Genomic DNA, 20,560 nt, shown 5'->3' with positions numbered 1-20,560 from the left:
ACTAGATTTGAAACCAAACCCTGGGGGACACCTGGTGGCTCAGTGGTTGAGCATCTGCCTTCGGCTCAGGGTGTGATCCTGGGATCCCAGGATCGAGTCCCACATCGGCATCCCTTTGGGGAGCCTTTCTCTCCCTCTGCCTATGTTCCTGCCTTTGCTTCTCTGTGTATCTCTCATGAATAAATAAATTAAATATTCAATCTCAAAAAAGAAAGAACAAATAGTGTAAGAAGTGATGAAGAAGGGCATTATTTCATAGTTAAAAAGACTCTCTATCCGGATCAAACAACTAAATATTTATGCTGCCAACATGGGAGTACCTAAATATGGAAAACAATTACCAACAAACGTACAGGAACATACTGATAATAATACAATGACAGGGGATTTTAACACCCACCCACTTATGGCAATGGACCGATTGTCTATGCAGGAAATCAACAGGGGAACAATAGCCTTGACACACTGGACCACAGGGACCCAACAGACCCAACAGATATAGTCTGAACATTTCTTCCTAAAGCAGAATACACATTCCTTTCAAGTGCACATGGGACATTCTCCAGAAAAGATCATATCATAGGCCACAAATCAGCCCTCAACAGGTACAACAGGTTCACGAAGGTTGATATCACACCCTGTATATTTTTGACCACGATGCTATGAAACTCGAAGTCGACAGTAAGAAAAAATTTGGACAGACCAAAAATACGTGGAGATTATGAACATCCTACTAGAGAATGAATGGAGCAACCAGGAAATTAAAGAGGAAATTTAAAACAAATGAAAATGAAAACATGTTTCTCCAAACCTCTGGGATGTAGCAAAGGCAGTCCAAAGAGGGAAGTACATAGCAATACAGGCTTACCTCAGGAAACAAGAAGTCTGGGATCCCTGGATGGCGCAGCGGTTTGGCGCCTGCCTTTGGCCCAGGGCACGATCCTGGAGACCTGGGAACGAATCCCACATCGGGCTCTTGGTACATGTAGCCTCCTTCTCCCTCTGCCTATGTCTCTGCCTCTCTCTCTCTCTGTGACTATCATAAATAAATAAAAATTAAAAAAATGTTTAAAAAAAAGGAAACAAGAAGTCTCTAATACACAACCTAACCCTACACCAAAAGGAGCTCGAAAAGGCATAGCAAACAAAGCCTAAAGCCTACAGAAGAAGGGAAAAAAATTAAGATGAGAGCAGAAATAAACAATACAGAAATAAAAAAACATTAGAGTGGTATAATGAAACTAAGAATCGGTTCTTCAAAATAATTAATAAAATGGATCAAGCCCTATCCAGCCTTATGAATGAGAAAAGAGAAAAGACCTAAATAAATAAAATCACAAATGAGAGAAGAGTGATCACAATCAACACCAGAAAAATAAGACAATTATAAGGGAATACTATGAAAGAATATACGTTAACAAAATGGGAGACCTGGAAGAAATGGACAAATCCCTAGAAATGTGCAAATGAGCAAAACTGAAATAGGAAGAAATAGAAAATGTGAACATACCCATAACTAGCCAAGGAATTGAATCAGCAAGGTACCTGGGTGCCTCAGTGGTTGAGCATGTGCTTTGGCTCAGGTCATGATCCCGGGGTCCTGGGGAATCAAGTCCCACGTCAGGCTCCCCGCATGGAGCCTCATGTTCCCTGTGCCTATACCTCTGCATCTCTGTGTCTCGCATGAATACATAAATAAAATCTTTAAAAAAGAAAAAAGATAAAAAGATGAGAAAGGACCCAAATAAAATCTGAAATGAGAAAAGAGAAATAAAAACCAACACTAGAGAAATACAAAAGATTATAAGAGAATATGATGAAAAAGTATATGCCAGCAACCTAGAACCTGGAAGAAATAGATCAATTCCCTGAAATATATAACATAGCAAAAATTAAAAATGAAGAAATAAGAAATTTGAACAGACAGGTAACCAGCAAAGAAATTGAATCAGGAATCAAGAATCTCCCAACAGGAGATGCTTAGATCAATAGAACAGAATGGAAAGCCAAAACAAGATACAAACATGTAACTATGACCCATAATGGACAACAAGGCAGGAAGGAATATCCAATGGCAGAAAGACAGTCTCTTCAACAAACCCTAACCCTGACTGCAGGATAAGAACAAATGGTGTTGGGAAAACCAGGCAGCCACATGCAGAAGAATGAAACTGGACCACTTTCTTACACCACATATATATAAAATAAATTCAAAATGGATGAAAGACCTAAATGTGAGACCAAAAAACATATAAAGAAGAAAAGATAGGCAGCAATGACTTTGACATTGGCCATTGGATCTTCTTTCTAGATATGCCTCTGAGGTGAGGGAAGCAAAAGCAACAATCCTATTGGGACTTCATCAAATTGAAAAGCTTCTGCAAAGTGAAGGAAACAACCAAAGCTAAAAGGCAACATACAGGAGGAGGGGCAAGATGGCGGAAGTGTAGGGTCCCCAAGTCACCTATCCCCTTCAAATTACCTAGATAACCTTCAAGTCATCCTGAAAATCTTCGAATTCTGCCTGAGATTTAAAGACAGACCAGCTGGAATGCTACAGTGAGAAAAGTTCGCACTTCTATCAAAGCAGGATGACGGGGGGAAAAGAAATAAAGAAACAAAATGCATCCAAGGGGAGGGGCCCCACGAGGAGCGGGGCTAAGGCCAGGCGGTGTGCCCCTGGTCAGGAGAGCTTTGTTCCAGAGAAGCAGGATCTGCACCAATCTTCCTCGGCAGAATGGCGCCCACAGGGATTCAGAGCAGGACCCCAGGAGGGCGGGGATACCCACGGGCTCCCTGGGACACTAAGAGACACCTGCACTCCCAGGAGAGTGCACCAAGCTCCCTCAGTGCTACAGGGCACGTGCACTGACTTGGGAGCAGCTCAGAGGGGGTCGGGCAGGGCTCTGCGTGGAGCAGGTTGCATGCCCCGGGAGCAGCTTGGTGGCAGTGCCTGAAGCAGAGGAAGTGGCTCCGTGCAGAGGGGGCTGTGCGGCTCCGGAAGCAACTTGGAGGTCCTCAGGCGGCGGCTCCCTGAGGGGGCTGTCCGACCAGGAGCAGCTCAGAGGGGCTGGGCGGCAGCTCTGGGGAGAGGCAGCTGCACAGACAGGAGCGAGAATCCAACATCGCAGGCCCCAGAACACAGGGCGGCAGGACACAGCCCAGGATTAGGGCTCCCTGGGGACAGGCAGAGGCCCGGATCGCCCAGGACAGCAAGGACGCTCCTGCCCAGAGCTGAGGAGATCAGCGGTCCCACCCCAGAGCCTCCAGGCCCTGCAGATGGACTGCTCTGGAGTTACTGTGGGTGCTGAATACAGGTATCCAGAGCTGGCCGCTGCCACTGGGGTTGTTCCTCCTGGGGCGTCACGGGGTAAACTACGCCCACTGAGCCCTGCACCAGGCAGTGGACAGAGCAGCTCCCCCAAGTGCTAACATCTGAAAATCAGGACAACAGGCCCCGCCCCAGAAGTCCAGCTAGACGGACAAGTTCCAGGGGAAGTCAAGGGACTTAAAGTATACAGAATCAGAAGATACTCCCCCATGTTTTATCTTTTTATTTCTGATTGCTTCACCCTCCCTTTTTCCCCCTTCTTTCTTTTTTCTTTCTCTTTTTATTCTCTTTTTTCCTTCTATCTTCCTTAATTCTTTTTCTTTTTCTCTTTTCTTTCCTTCTTTCTCTCCTCTCTTTTTCTCCTTTTCCCAATACAATTTGTTTTTGGCCACTGCACTGAGCAAAATGACTAGAAGGAGAAGCTCACCTCAAAAGAAAGAATCAGAAACAGTCCTCTCTCACACAGAGTTACAAAATCTGGATTACAATTCAATGTCAGAAAGCCAATTCAGAAGCACTATTATACAGCTACTGGTGGCTCTATAATAAAGCATAAAGGACTCAAGAGACTTCATGACTGCAGAATTTAAATCCAATCAGGCAGAAAGTAAAAATCAATTGAATGAGATGCAATCCAAACTAGATGTCCTAACGACGAGGGTTAACAAGGTAGAAGAACGAGGGAGTGACATAGAAGACAAGTTGATGGCAAAGAGGGAAACTGAGGAAAAAAAAGACAGACAATTAAAAGACCAGGAAGACAGATTAAGGGAAATAAACGACAGCCTGAGGAAGAAAACCTACGTGTAATTGGGGTTCGCGAGGGCGCCAAAATGGACAGAGGACCAGAATAAGTATTTGAACAAATCCTAGCTGAAAACTTTCCTAATCTGGGAAGGGAAACAGGCATTCAGATCCAGGAAATAGAGAGATTCCCCCCTAAAATCAATAAAAACCATCCAACACCTCGACATTTAATAGTGAAGCTTACAAATTCCAAAGATAAAGAGAAGATCCTTAAAGCAGAAAGAGACAAGAAATCCCTGACCTTTAAGGGGAGGAGCATTAGGGTAACAGCATACGTCTCCAGAGAGACCTGGCACCCCAGAAAGGGCTGGCAGGATATATTCAGGGTCCTCAATGAGAAAAACATGCAACCAAGAATACTTTATCCAGCAAGGCTCTCATTCAAACTGGAAGGAGAGATAAAGAGCTTCCAAGACAGGCAGGAATTGAAAGAATCTGTGAACTCCAAACCAGCTCTGCAAGAAATTTTAAGGGGGACTCTTAAAATTCCCCTTTAAGAAGAAGTTCAGTGGAACAATCCACAAAAACAGGAACTGAATAGATATCATGATGACACTAAACTCATATCTATCGATAGTAACTCTGAACATGAACGGGCTTAATGACCGCATCAAAAGACCCAGGGTTTCAGACTGGATAAAAAAGCAGGACCCATCTATTTGCTGCCTACGAGAGACTCATTTTAGACAGAAGGACAACTACAATCTGAAAATTAAATGTTGGAGAACCATTTACCATTCAAATGTTCCTCAAAAGAAAGTAGGGGTAGCCATCTTTATATCAGATAAACTAAAATTTACCCCGAAGAATGTAGTGAGAGATGAAGAGGGACACTAAATCGTACTTAAGGGATCTATCTAACAAGAGGACTTAACAATCCTCAATATATGCCGCGAATATGGGAGCTGCCAAATACTTAAACCAATTAATAACCAAAGTAAAGAAATACTTAGATAATAATTATCTTATACTTGGTGACTTCAATCTAGCTCTTTCTACCCTCGATAGGTCTTCTAAGCACAACATCTCCAAAGAAATGAAAGCTTTAAATGATACAATGGACCAGATGGATTTCACAGAAATCTACAGAACTTTACATCCAAATTCAACTGAATGCACATTCTTCTCAAGTGCACATGGAGCTTTCTCCAGAATAGACCACATACTGGGTCACAAATAGGGTCTGAACCGATACCAAACGATTGGGATCGTCCCCTGCATATTCTCAGACCATAATGCCTTGGAATTAGAACTAAATCATAACAAGATGTTTGGAAGGAGCTCAAAGACCTGGAGGTGAAGGATCATCCTGCTAAAAGATGAAAGGGTCAACCAGGAAATTGAGGAAGTATTAAAAAGATTCATGGAAAGTCATGAGAATGAACATACAACCATTAAAATCTTTGGCATGCAGCCAAGCAGTCCTAAGGGGGAAATACATCACAATATAAGCATCTATTCCAAAACGGGAAACTACTCAAATGCAAAAGCTAACCTTACACATAAAGAGGCTAGAGCAAAAAAAAAAGCAGATAGATCCTACACCCAACAGAAGAATAGAGTTAATTAACATTAGAGCAGAACTCAAGGAAATTGAGACCAGAAGAACTGTGGAACAGATCAACGGAAGGAGGAGTTGGTTCGTTGAACGAATTAATAAGATAGATAAACCATTAGCCAACCTTATTAAAAAGAAGAGAGAGAATATTCAAATTAATAAAATCATGAATGAGAAAGGAGAGGTCACTACCAACACCAAGGAAATACAAACGATTTTAAAAACATATTATGAACAGCCATACACCAATAAATTAGGCAATCTAGAAGAAATGGACGCATTCCTGGAAAGCTAGAAACTGCCAGAACTGGAACAGGAAGAAATACAAAACCTGAACAGGCCAAAAACCAGGGAGGAAATTGAAGCAGTCATCCAAAACCTCCCAGGAAACAAACGTCCAGGGCCAGATGGCTTCCCAGGGGAATTCTATCAAACGTTTAAAGAAGAAACCATACCTATCCTACTAAAGATGTTTGGAAAGTTAGAAAGTTTAGAGTACTTCCAAATTCGTTCTATGAGGCCAGCATCACCTTAACTCCAAAACCAGACAAAGACCCCACCAAAACGGAGAATTACAGACCAATAGCCATGATGAACATGGATGCAAAAATTCTCAACAAGATACTAGCCAATAGGGATCGCTGGGTGGCGCAGCGGTTTGGCGCCTGCCTTTGGCCCAGGGCGTGATCCTGGAGACCCGGGATCGAGTCCCACGTCGGGCTCCCGGTGCATGGAGCCTGCTTCTCCCTCTGCCTGTGTCTCTGCCTCTCCCTCTCTCTGTGACTATCATGAATAAATAAAAAAATTAAAAAAAAAGATACTAGCCAATAGGATCTAAAAGTACATTAAGAAAATTATTCACCATGACCAAGTAGGATTTATCCTTGGAACACAGGCTGGTTCAACACTCATCAAACAATCAATGTGATTCATCATATCAGCAAGAGACAAACCAAGAACCATATGATCCTCTCATTAGATGCAGAGAAAGCATTTGACAAAATAGAGCATCCATTCCTGATCAAAACACTTCAGAGCATAGGGAGAGAAGGAACATTTCTCATCATCTTAAAAGCAATCTAGGAAAAGCCCACAGCAAATATCATTCTCAGTGGGGCCGCACTGGAGGCCTTTCCCCAAAGACCAGGAACAAGACAGGGATGTCCACTCTCCCACTGCTATTCAACATAGTACTGGAAGTCCCAGCCTCAGCAGACAGCAAAAAGACATCAAAGGCATTCAAATTGGCAAAGAAGTAGTCAAACACTCCCTCTTCTCAGATGACATAATACTTTACCTAGAAAACCCAAAAGCCCCCACCCCAAGATTGCTAGAACACATTCAGCAATTTGGTAGCATTGCAAGATAAAAAATCAATGCCCAGTAATCAATGGCATTTCTATACACTGACAATGAGACTGAAGAAAGAGAAATTAAGGAGTCAATTTCATTTACAATTGCACCAAAAAGCTTAAGATACCTAGGAATAAACCTAACCAAGGAGGTAAATGATCTATACCCTAAAAACAATAGAACACTTCTGAAAGAAATTGAGGAAGACACAAAGAGATGGAAAAATATTCCATGCTCATGGATTGGCAGAATTATCATTGTGAAAATGTCAATGGTACCCAGGCAATGAACACGTTTAATACAAACACTATCAAAATACCGTGGACTTTCTTCAGAGAGTTAGAACAAATTATTTATGATTTGTGTGGAATCAGAAAGGACCCCGAATAGCCAGGGGAATTTAAAAAAGACAACCTTATATGGGGGCATCACAATGCCAGATTTCAGGGCGTACTACAAAGCTGTGGTCATCAAGAAAGTGTGGTAGTGGCACAAAAACAGACAAATAGATCAAAGGAACAGAATAGAGAACCCAGAAGTGGACCTTGAACTTTATGGTCAACTAATATTCGATAAAGGAGGAAAGACTATCCATTGGAAGAAAGACAGTCTCTTCAAAAATTGGGGCTGGGAAAATGGACACCCACGTGCAGAAGAATGAAATGAGACCACTCTCTTTCACCATACACAAAGATAATCTGAAAATGGATGAAAGATCTAAATGTGAGACAAGAGTCCATCAAAATCCTAGAGGAGAACACAGGCAACACCCTTTTTGAACTTGGCCACAGTAACTTCTTCCAAGATACATCCACGAAGGCAAAAGAAACAAAAGCAAAAATGAACTGTTGTGATTTCATCAAGATAAAAACCTTTTGCACAGCAAAGGATACAGTCAACAAAACTAAAAGACAACCTACAGAATGGGAGAAGATATTTGCAAATGATGTATCAGATAAAGGGCTAGTTTCAAAGACCTATAAAGAACTTCTTAAAATCAACACTAAAGAGACAAAGAATCCAATCATGAAATGGGCAAAAGACATGAACAGAAATCTCACAGAGGGAGACACTGACATGGCCAACATGCACATGAGAAAATGCTCTGCATCACTTGCCTCAGGGAAATAGAAATCAAAACTACAATGAGATACCACCTCACACCAGTGAGAATGGGGAAAATTAACAAGGCAGGAAACCACAAATGTTGGAGAGGATGCGGAGAAAAGGGAACCCTCTTACACTGTTGGTGGGAATGTGAACTGGTGCAGCCACTCTGGAAAACTGTGTGGAGGTTCCTCAAAGTGTTAAAAATAGACCTGCCCTATGACCCAGAAATTGCACTCTTCCCTATTTACCCAAAATATTCAGATGCAATGAAATGCCGGGACACCTGCACCCCAATGTTTTTACCAGGAATGTCCACAATAGCGACACTGTGGACGGATCCATGGTGTCCATTGAAAGATGAATGAATAAAGAAGATGTGGTTTATGTATACAATGGAATATTCCTCATCCATTAGAAACGACAAATACCCACCATTTGCTTCAACGTGGATGGAACTGCAGGGTATTATGCTGAGTGAAGTAAGTCAATCGGAGAAGGACAAATGTATGTTGTCATTCAATGCGTTAATATAAATAATAGTGAAAAGGAATATAAGGGAATGGAGAAGAAATGTGGGGGAAATATCAGAAATGGAGACAGAACATAAAGACTCCTAACTCTGAGAAAGTAACTAGGGATGCTGGGAGGGGAGGAGGGCAGGGGGTGCGGGTGAATGGGTGACGGGCACTGAGGGGGGCACTTGCCGGGATGAGCATGGGTGTTATTCTGTTTGTTGGTAAATTGAACACCAATAAAAAATAAATTTACTAAAAAAAAGGTACAAACAACTAAACATTTATGCTGCCAACATAGGAGTACCTAAATATAAAAACCAATTAACAACAAATATACAGGAAATCACTGATAATAATACAATGACATTGGATTTTAACACCCACTTATGGCAATGGACTGATCGTCTATGCAGAAAATCAACAGGGGAACAATAGCCTTGACACACTGGACCACAGGGACTCAACAGATATAGTCTGAACATTTCTTCCTAAAGCAGAATACACATTCCTTTAAAGTTCACATGGGACATTCTCCAGAAAAGATCATATCATGGGCCACAAATCAGCCCTCAACAGGTACAACAGGTACAAGAAGGTTGATATCACCCCTTGTACATTTTCGGACCATGACGCTATGAAACTCGAAGTCGACAGTAAGAAAAAAAATTGGACAGACCAATAATACGTGGAGATTATGAACATCCTACTAGAGAATGAATGGAGCAACCAGGAAATTAAAGAGGAAATTTAAAACAAATGAAAATGAAAACATGTTTCTCCAAACCTCTGGGATGTAGCAAAGGCAGTCCTAAGAGGGAAGTACATAGCAATAGAGGCCTCAAGAAACAAGAAGTCTCCAATACACAACCTAACCTTACACCTAAAGGAGCTGGTAAAGGAATAGGAAACAAAGCCTAAATCCTACAAAAGAAGGGAAAAAATAAAGATGAGAGAAGAAATAAACAATGCAGAAAAAACAAAACAGTAGAATGGAATAACGAAACTAAGAGCTGGTTCTTCAAAATAATTAATAAAATGGATCAAGCCCTATCCAGCCTTATCAACGAGAAAAGAGAAAACCTAAATAAATAAAATCACAAATGAGAGAAGAGAGATCACAATCAACACCAGAAAAATAAGACGATTATAAGGGAATACTATGAAAGATTATACGCAAAGAAACTGGAAGACCTGGAAGAAATGGACATGAGGCATGAAGCCTCATTTTCCCTCTGCCTATAACTCTGCCTCTCTGTGTCTCTCATGAATACATAAATAAAGGTGCAGCCACTGTGGAAAACAGTCTGGAGGGTCCTCGAGAAATTAAATATAGGGGATCCCTGGGTGGCGCAGGGGTTTGGAACCTGCCTTTGGCCCAGTGCTTGATCCCTGAGACCCGGGATCGAATCCCACGTCGGGCTCCCAGTGCATGTAGCCTGCTTCTTTCTCTCCCTGTGTCTCTGTCTCTGTCTCTGTGACTATCATAAAAAAAATTTAAAAAAGACGTTAAAAATAGAGCTACCCTACGATTCCAAAATTGCACAGCTAGGTATTTACCCCGAGCATACAAAAGTAGTTTAGTAGATTGTAAGAGGAACATGCAGCCCAGTGTTGGTAGTAGCATTATCAACAACAGCGAAACTGTGTATAGAGCCAAGATGTCCATCGACAGATGAATGGGCAGAGACGATGTGTTAAATATACACACTGCAACATCACTGGGTCATCAGAAGGGATGAAATGAAGCCATTTACAATGACGTGCGAGAAGTGGAAGGGACTTATGCTAAATGAACTCAGTCAGAGAATACAGATACCAAATACCATACAATTGCATTCACATGTGAATTTTAAGAAACCAAACAAACTGGCAAAGGGGCAAAGGGTGGGATGAGAGATGCAAACCAAGAAACACACTCTTAACCACAGAGAATAAACTAATAAATACCAGAGGAAGGTGGGGGGTGGGAAATCAGGGGATGGGGATAGTGGAAGTCACCTCTGACCAGTACCAGGCATTGTATTCAAGGGTTGAATCACTATGTGGTAAACCTGAAACTATATCATACTGTGTTTACAAAGAGGAATTCAAAACTTTAAAATAATAATTGGTAGTATAGAGGATACATGTGCACACAAGAGATAAAATCTGAAAGGCAACTGAAAATCCAAACAAAGAGTCTTTAGAGCCACAAATCCCCTCCTTAGCTCAGCTCATGAGAATCCTGCCATGCCTATTCTCACCCCAGAGAAGAATGGATTTTGATTCTCTGGGGAGGCCACTGACTTGGTGGAGTCAGGCTATCTTTGAAACCAAAACCTAAATAGAGTGCATCAAACTAAACAGACGGGCACTGGGTGTTATTCTGTATGTTAGTAAATTGAACACCAATAAAAAAAAAAAAAGTAAAAAAAAAAAATAAACTGCCCAAGATGCTAGGAGTCCCAGTGCAGGCACATGCCAAGACACAAACTCTAACCATACACAGACATAACCCTTACCCTACACTTAAGCCTAATGTTAACCTAACCCTTAAACAAGAACTATCACTAATCAAAAACCAAACACAAACCCCAAGACCGAAACACATTCACTGAACCTACCTGCCAAGCCACACCCTAACTCCTAAACCTATTCTGAGGTTTCCTTAACCCTGACCCTTACCTTAAATCTAATCGTAACCCTAACCTCTAACCCTAACCTTAACTTAATGTACTCAAATCCTATTCCTAACCTTAATTTGTACCCTTACCCTAACCCTCTAATACTAACCCTATCTCATACCCCAAACTGTACACTACCCATACCCTAAAACTAATCCCTAACCCACTGCCTAACCCTATCTCTTACCCTTTTCCAAAACCGTATCCTGACCCTACCCTGACCCTGACCTGACCCCATCCCTAACCCCTAACCAAACACTAACCCTAACACTAGCACTAAACCCTATCCTAAGCCTAACCCTCGCCCTAACTCTAAACCTAGGCCTAACTTTAACTCTAACCCTTAACGCTAACCCCTAACCCTAACTCACACCCTAACCCCTAACCCTAACTGCAAACCTAATCACAACCCTAACACTAACCATAACCCTAACCCCAACTCCTAACATCCTGCCCTAATCCCTAAGCCTAAACCCAAACCCTAACTCTAAATCCTGTCCCTAACACTAACCCTAACCCCTTTCCCTAATCCCTAACCCCCAGCCTAACTCCTAACCATTGACCCTTACCCTTATCCCTCACGCTATCCTCTAATCTGTAACCATAAGCATAATCACTAAACCCTAACATCTAACCTAACTTAACCACCAACTGCCTCCCCTCCCCTGACCCTACCATTCATTCTACCCATTCACTTACCCTGTGGTTCTGAGTAGTCCCTTCTGATATGGACGTGGCCCCCAATGGCACCTCCAGAGTACTCCAGGGGGTCCTGAGGAAGCCAGGATCCTGTGAGTGTGGATGTGGCCCCATGTGTTCCTGAGTCATAGTCACCAGGTCCTGAGGATGCCGGGTATCCTGTCACTGTGGACTATGCCTCACATCCTCTGGAAGCCTCACAGCAGGTCCTCAGGAGGCCAAGGGCTCCTGTCAGCCTGGATATGGCCCCATGACCCCCAGAAAACTCACTGCGGGTCCTGAGGGGGCTGTGGGCTCCTGTCAGCATAGACGCAGCCCCATATGTCCTGAAGCCAAAGTGCTGATCCTAAAGAGGCTGGAGACTCCTGTCAGTTTGGATTCGGCACCCACATTTTTCTTACGCCTCACCACAGGCTCTGACAAGGCTGGGGTCTTCTGTCTGCATGGAAGCATCCCCATATTTCCCGAAGTCTACACCGGGGGTCCTGAGGACGTCAGCGTCCTGTTGTGTGGGCGTGGCCCCAAGTCCTCCCATAGCCTCACTGCGGACTCTGAGGAGGCCAGGGCTCCTGACACCATGGATGCGGCCCCCACCTTCCAGAAGACTCAAATTATGTCCTGAGTGGCCCGGGAGCTCCTGACAGAGTGGACGCAGCACCACAGCTTCCTGAAGCCTCCCTGCAGGTCCTGAAGCGGCCCAGATGTTCCTGTCAAGGTGGATGCGGGCCCACATCTATCCTGGGAATCTGAGCAATCATATGGGCAGAGAAAAAACACTTTGACTCGCTCTTCGTCTTATAAAGAGAAAGGACAGCTTTTCTATGTACAAAGTCAGTTGTCAAGATAGCCTTAGGGAAGAAGAGTTGCAGCATCAAATCCAGCTGCATAGCTGGGACGCCCGAGCCCCAGGTCTTCCTGATCCCAAATCCCTGGGCCTGTCCCCCAACACAGGCTGCCAGGCTGAGGTCATTAGCAATTGCTCTCTTAGGAGCTCAGGGGAAGGGGGAAGGAGCTAGATAGGATTTGAAGGGACACAAGGAGGCCGAGAAAATGAAGGCCTTTCCACTTTAAGTTCAGCGTTCCACATGTCCAGCCATCCCAGGCCCCTGTGAAGAAGAGCTGAAATTTACATTACTTCAGTTACATGAAAATAACAAAAGTTTACAGCTTAATACCCTGGAAAGCCCCACAATAGAATAAAAACTGAGCCCAGACCAAGTGCAGGAAGCCCCTTTTAGAATGAGAATAGATCTCAATGCCTTTGAAGGCCCATATCAAAATGTAAACAGAACTTGAGGGGGATCCCTGGGTGGCGCAGTGGTTTGGGGCCTGCCTTTGGCCCAGGGCGTGATCCTGGAGACCTAGGATCGAATCCCAAGTTGGGATCCTGGTGCATGGAACCTGCTTCTCCCTCTGCTTGTGTCTCTGCCTCTCTCTCTCTCTCTCTGTGACTATCATAAAAAAAATAAAATCTTTAAAAAAAAAAGAAGTTTAAAAAAAAAAAAGAACTTGAGGAATTGCTCCAGCCCTTCGGGAGTACCCCGAGACCAACCCTTAAAACTAAGCTAAAACCCACCTCAGGGTCCAAGTCCCTGCTCTGCTCTGTCGCGTATACTTGGACACAAGCTCAAGCTTGTAAATAAACTCTCATGTGTTTGCCTTGGAGTCAGCTTCTCGGTGGTTTCTTGGATTAGCAATCTTGGGCACAACAGTCTGAGATAAAAAAAACAAAACCAAAAGAAGCTCGGACACAGGTAGAGTGAACGCAGGGTTCTGAGAGAAGCCACGGAGACCTGGGGGCTTGGCCGCTCTTCTGTGGAGGCCCCAGCAGACTGGGGCGGGGGATGCTCTGCCCCAGAGCCAGAGGACCTAGAGACCCCACCCGCATCCCGCCTCTCAGGGCCAGGTCTCAGGAACAGGGCAGCACAGCCCGCTGAGCCCAGAGGCGCTGACGCCCACCCTGCCTCTGATCCCTGCAGGTGCATCTCCCAGGCAGATGTGCACCTGACAATCAGCGCCATGGCCCATCCCCAGACCCCACACAGAGCATTCGCTGCCACCAAGTTGTTGGACCACAGTGGCTGCAGAGCTTAAGCTCTGCCTGGAAAGTAGTGTCTAGATTCCTTTGTACTTTGTGCTCTTTTTTCATTTATTTTCTTTGATTCTTTTTTATTAATTGCCTTATTTTAATTTCTATGTATGTACCTTATATATTTCTTATTTTTACTTTCATAGTACTTTAATTGTGATGCTTTTTTAAATTTTTTTTCAATTTATTTATGATAGTCACAAACAGAGAAAGAGAGAGAGAGAGAGAGAGAGAGAGAGGCAGAGACACAGGCAGAGGGAGAAGCAGGCTCCATGCACTGGGACCCCGACGTGGGATTTAATCCAGAGTCTACAGGATCATGCCCTGGGCCAAAGGCAGGCACTAAACCACTGCATCACCCAGGGATCACTTTAATTGTTTCTATTTTGGGATTTAGAATCTTTTAACAAGCAGGCCAAAATAATCTGGGTTTTATTTTGTTTTGTTTTGTTTTTTTTGGGGGGGAGGGCAGTTGTTATTGTTTTTCTTGGTTTTCCTTTTTCTTCCTTCTTTCTTTTCTGGAAAATATAATGAGATGGAGAAAATCACCTCCATAAAATAACATGAGGTCTACTCACAGCCAGGAAGTTCATCAATACACGTATATGATGTCTAACTACAGTTTAAAACAATGATTATAAAGACAACAGCTGGGCTAGAAAAAGAGCACAGAAGAAAACTAGAGAAACCTTTACTGTAGAAATAAAAGAACTAAAATCTAGTCAGGCCAATGTTAAAAATGGTGTAACTGAGATGCAGTCCCAAGTGGAAGCCTTGAAAACAAGAATGGTTATGGACCACAGAGACAGATGTAGGGAAGTCATCCACTTATTAAAACAATAACATTCATACCATAGGAGACTCAGAAGATGAAGAGAGAGAAAAGGTGGGCCTTGCTCAGACATTAGAAACAACAAATACCCACCATTTGCTTCAAAGTGGATGGAACTGGAAGGTATTATGCTGAGTGAAGTAAGTCATTCGGAGAAGGACAAACATTGTATGTTCTCATTCATTTGGGGAATATAGATAATAGTGAAGGGAATATAAGGGAAGTGAGAAGAAATGTGTGGGAAATATCAGAAAGGGAGACAGAACATAAAGACTCCTAACACTGGGAAATGAACTAGGGGTGATGGAAGGGGAGGAGGGCGGGGGTGGGGGTGAATGGGTGACGTGTACTGACGGGCTGAGCACTGGGTGTTATTCTGCATGTGGGCAAATTGAATACCAATAAAAAGTAAATTTATTATTAAAAAAAGGAAAAAGAAAGAAAAAGTGGCATCTGGGTGGCTCAGTCACATAAGCTATTGTCTTAGGCTCAGATCATGATCCAGTTCCCAACGCAGGCTCCCTGTTTGCAGGGAACCTGCTTCTCCCTCTCCATCTGCCCCTCTCGCTCTTGGTTTTTCTCTCCTCTCTCTTTCAAATAAATAAATGACATCTTTAAAAAGAAACAAACAAACAAACCCAGAATGAAGAGAAATCTCCCATGTAGAAGAATTTCAAATAAGTTGTACAGACATTCCACCCTCAAGTTGATTAGCATAGCCTCCCAATCATATGTATGGAATACACATAGTAACTTCCTTCTACGAAATATAATATGAAAATGTGTATATAAAAATGATAATATAATAATAATAATAATAATCACTTTACAACGGAGAAAGCTGACAAACACTACCTCAGCAAGATGATCAGATTGATACCAAGACTGATAAATCATGTTGATAATATCTATCCTTTATATGATATAATTAAAATGGCAGTATATCTCTTTATATAATCCACAAAAAGAGTTTAATCATGAGATAACAGACATTTCCCAACTGAGGGAAATTTTACAAAATACTCTACTTCTCAAAGTGTTCCAGTTCAACGACAACAAGGAAAGGCAGAAAGACTGTCACAATCCAGAGGAGCCTAAGAAAACATGAGTACAAATGGAATGTGATATGAGGGATGGTAACTTAGCAAAAACTAAGGAAATCTGAATAAAGTATGGTCTTTGGTTAATGAGAATATTTTAATATTGATTCAAGGCTAATATTTGTTCCTTCCTAATATACCACCAAAATCATATCCCTACCCCACAACATCCACCCACACACCATCGGCCCCCAGCAAGGACCCAGTGCAGCTGCCCCCTGTGGGACATGCTCAACCTCCCCGGGGTTCTCTGGATACCCTCCTCCCATCAGAAGACCGATTCTCCCATAGAGAACCCAGAGGTTGCAGCGAGGAGGGAAGGCAGAGATCCCCGAAAGGCTGGGTGTAGGTGAGTGGTGCATAGGATACATTGGGCCCTGCCTCCGCCCACTGTCTGTCCTGGAGGGCGGCACACCCTGCACAGGACACCAGCCCCTAACCCAGAGGGACCTGGGCTGACCTGGCTCTGTGCTCTGGGAACTAGGTTGAATTGAGCCCCTCCCAGGCCCAACACAAAGACTAATGGGATCCAGGCCCCCATGGTCCTGGCCAGCCCTGGATTCTGGCCCCAGGCTGAGCGAGCCCCCTCACAGGTGGATGTGGCCTCCTGGGCCCTGGGCGTGCCCCACAGATCCAGGTCGCTAACCTAGGGCAGACTGGGGGATCCCGGGACACCCCAGGGTAGGGAGAGGATGGATAGGCCGGTTGGCCCCCCCAACCCCACACCAGGAGGCAGGCTCTTCCAGGTATTGGGGCCCCAGAGGGCCCAAGGCAGGTGTCCAGCTGCCCTGCGGGCCCCAGTACAGGAGCCCATGAGCTGCAGGTCCAGGTCATCTCTGCTGTCCTCAGAACAGTCACTCAGGCTGAAATCTCAGGACACACGCCCCCACCCGGAGTCCACACATGTTCCCACAATGTGGACTCTAGCACCCGCCTCTCCACACCGTGTGATTATTGCCCTCCCCAAAAGGACAGAAAGGTCTCCCTCCCCAGGGGAAGGCGCGCATTAGGCTCTGAGCCCCTTTGCTGTAAAAAGTCAATAAAGTGTTGTGCAAAAATGTACAGCCAGCCTGTTTCTGTGTCTCCCAGAACTCTGTGCATGGGACGTGAAGAGACACCCAGAGAGGAGGAGGGGGCACCATCCAGGCCCCAAACAGCCCCTGCAGGGGTGCCACCAGGTACACAGAACTGACGTCACCACGTGCCTTCCAGGGGCAGCCAGACGCCAGGGTCTGGACCCCACAGACTTTACTTGGACTCAGGCTGTGTACCCCGGGCCAGGGGGGGCTGGGACAGAGAGACAGCCAGGGAGCTTCAGGTCACCAGGGTCTGTGCACAGCGACCTGGGAGGTCTGTGCTCCCTCTGTCCTGAGGGCCAAGGATGGCCGAGTTCCGGGGCACTTCCTCCTGTCGCCGCATCCCCGTGCCTGTGTGCCTGGGGCACAAAGGGCCTGTGGGGCGGTCAGCGTGGCCCTGGAAGGGATGTCAGGACACCAGGCCCTGGTGTTGTGCCCAGGATTGTAAATCAGGGAAACCACCAAGGAGCCCACACCGATGGAAACTCTGGAGGGTTTCTTTACAAGCTGAAGTTTGGGTGTAATTTCACCAAACACAGCGGAGCAGGGATGTGGATCCTGAGACTAAGAGGCATAGCAGCTTTATAGGGGCCAGTGGCCCATGGGATATGCAGAAAGTTGCACAGTCATGATGGTCCACACGCAGGTGGCCAATTGAATTACACCTGACCAAATAGTATCCACTTGAGCTGGCTATTACTTTGGTCAGAATCGTTGCACAGTTTTGGGGGGCACAAAGCAGGGTTACATTGTTATGAGCCGATTTCCGATTAGTGTGTGCCTAGCGGCCTGACTAGGGTGGGGCAGCGCCTTAAGCAATAAGCAGCTCATGTGGGGGTCATAGGGGAGGAGGTGGGTGTAGCACAAAATGGAATCAGTCCTGCTCTGCTTGTCCAGGGGTAGGGGATTTTTGTTAACTTTCCTAGGTCCCACACTTGCAGCTCACGAACCTGGGCCACCCTCAACAGGTGGACTCAGCCTGCACACCTTGTGGTGCTGGATAACTCACACCAGCATATGGAGGGCATCCTCCTCACCCTAGTGAGTAGGGGCTGGGTGAACATGGGGCTCGCCAGAAGGCCAGGCAGCACAGGGGACCGAGAACCCAACCCAGACCCCAACTCGACTCCCATACACAGGCAGCAACAGGGCTCCCCGCCATGGGCAGCCAGCTCCTCAGGATCTTCCCCCAGGGCGGCGCTGAGGTCTGGCTCCCTGCTGGAGAGGCATCTGGGAGAAGAGAAACAGCAGGCGCTCAGCGGGACCCCCTGAGGACATGGGAATTTGGCTGAGTCGGACCTTCCAGCTCAGCTGACCCTCCATTGGGAAGTCACTGCAGGAGCGAGCCCCGAGTCGGCAAGGAGAGCCCAGCTATCTGCCCAGCGCCAGCACCAGAAATGATGTTGTGCCAACCATTTCGGCATTTGGGTGACCCAGCCAGAGGATCAGATACCTGCACGTGATATATGAATGTGATAGACACACACACAACCCAAAAGCAACAAAAGTTGGAATCCCCCCAGTGTTGTCAAACAGCAGCCAGATAGTTACATACACGATGCTGTGGTCCCCAATAGGATACATGGTAGACGCTATAAACCATGACTACAGAGGTACTGGAGGCACGGAGATGTGCCTGCTGGGTTTCAAAAAGGAGCACAGAGAGGCAGGAAGCATCCTACGGAGGGGGTGTCCCTTCTAGGAAAGGACACCGGTCCCTGTGTAGGCTACAGATGGTGAAATCTGTCCTCCTCTCTTTCAGCTTCTGGTTTTCCTCCTCTTTTGTTCTTCCTAATTCTAGTTTAGCCTCCACCCTGCATCCAAGACAATGACCAAAGAGGCTTCGTTATGACATCGCATCCTAAAAGGAGGCCGAGCTCTGGCTACCGGGTTCAGAAATGGTCATTGCCTAGGTGTATGCTGATCCCCCGAACTTGTGGCTTCACGGCTCTTCTCTCCCTGCAGAACGAGGGGAACCACAGGTCTTACAATGAAAGATGCCCACTTTCACTGGGGCAGTACTATCCCTTGTGGAGGACGTCATCTGGGCCAAGTAGGACAAGTGGGGCGATCAAGAATAGTTCGCAGGTGAGACATAAGCAAACACTTACCTTTGATGTCATGCTTTATTTGTTCATCCATTTATTATTTGTTAAATATTTTTGTTTCATGTCCTCTCTATACCCAACATGGAGTTCAAACTCACAACCCTGAAATCAAGATCCCCCAACCAGGCCAGCCAGGCACCCCAGTGCCATGTTTCATAACTCTTTGCTTCCTTGCCTATCTCTGCATCGAACTGGAACATTAAGTCCTGGACGGGAAGCTTTAGTTACCTCCGAATCCTAGAACGTTCTCACTGTATCCCAATCCTAGATTGACATTTACCATTGAATAGCACTTTAAATAAATAGTCAGTAAAATAACTACTACAGTAAAGGAAATTATCAACTATTCACGTGTGTGGGCCCTGCTCCCTGGGCTCCCAGGGAAGCTATGGTTTCTTTCACATTGATCAGGTCCAAATGACTCCACCACACTTCAAAGCGTGGGCTCAGTTTCTGCCCTGACACATGCAACATCCCTGCATCAATTAACATGTATCAATCAATCAAAGAGAGCCTGACTGGCTTGGTGGTGTTCATAAGAACATGGGACTCTTGTTCTTGGGGTAGCAAGTTCTAGCCCCATGTTGGCTGTAGAGATTACAGAAAAATAAAACCTTAAAAACAATGAATCAGTTGATATTGGGGAGACACAGCCCCAGATCCCACAAGGGCAGAGAGCCAACTGAAGGGTCTACGCACAATATTATAAGCAGCAGTGCACAAAACCTGAACTTTCAGAAGTCTCCTAGAGTGGGGGACACACCAGCCTTAAGGTGTTCAGGTGGAGAAGTAGGGGGCAATCCCTGGAGAAACAGGGCGGGCTCAGGATCCCAAGGGTCCCAAGGACAGTGGCGCCAACTGTTCCTAGGCACAGGAGCAGGAACCCGGCTGAGAGCAGCAGGACTCGGGCCAGCTGTCTGCCCTGTGTGGCCATAAGCTGCACACCCCTGTGCAGTCACAGGGCCCGGTTCCTGGGACAGACCAGCAAAGGCCAGGAGTGCGAGGACACCCTCCCAGGCAGGAAGAACACAGAGCTCCACCAGGGCAGCCCCTAAAATTTGGAGTTTTAAACTTCAGTCACTTGTCTGTGGGGAGGCTGAGAAAATTGAGGCCGTTCCACTTTAAGTTCACTGTTAGCACAAGAACTGCTATCCGAGGACCCTGTGAATAAGAGCTAAAATTTACATTTCTTCAGTTACAGGAAAAAAAGAAAAAAAACACGTTACAAGCTAAGGTCCCAGAAAGCCCCATATTAGAATGAGAACAAAGCTCAATGCCCTTAAAGGCCTCATATCAAAATGTAAACAGAACTTTAGGAA

The sequence above is a fragment of the Canis aureus genome, chromosome 36 (genome assembly GCF_053574225.1).
Source record: "Canis aureus isolate CA01 chromosome 36, VMU_Caureus_v.1.0, whole genome shotgun sequence".
Lineage (NCBI taxonomy): Eukaryota > Metazoa > Chordata > Mammalia > Carnivora > Canidae > Canis > Canis aureus.
The sequence above is the reverse complement of the archived record's forward strand: the minus strand, read 5'-3'. Positions refer to the sequence as shown.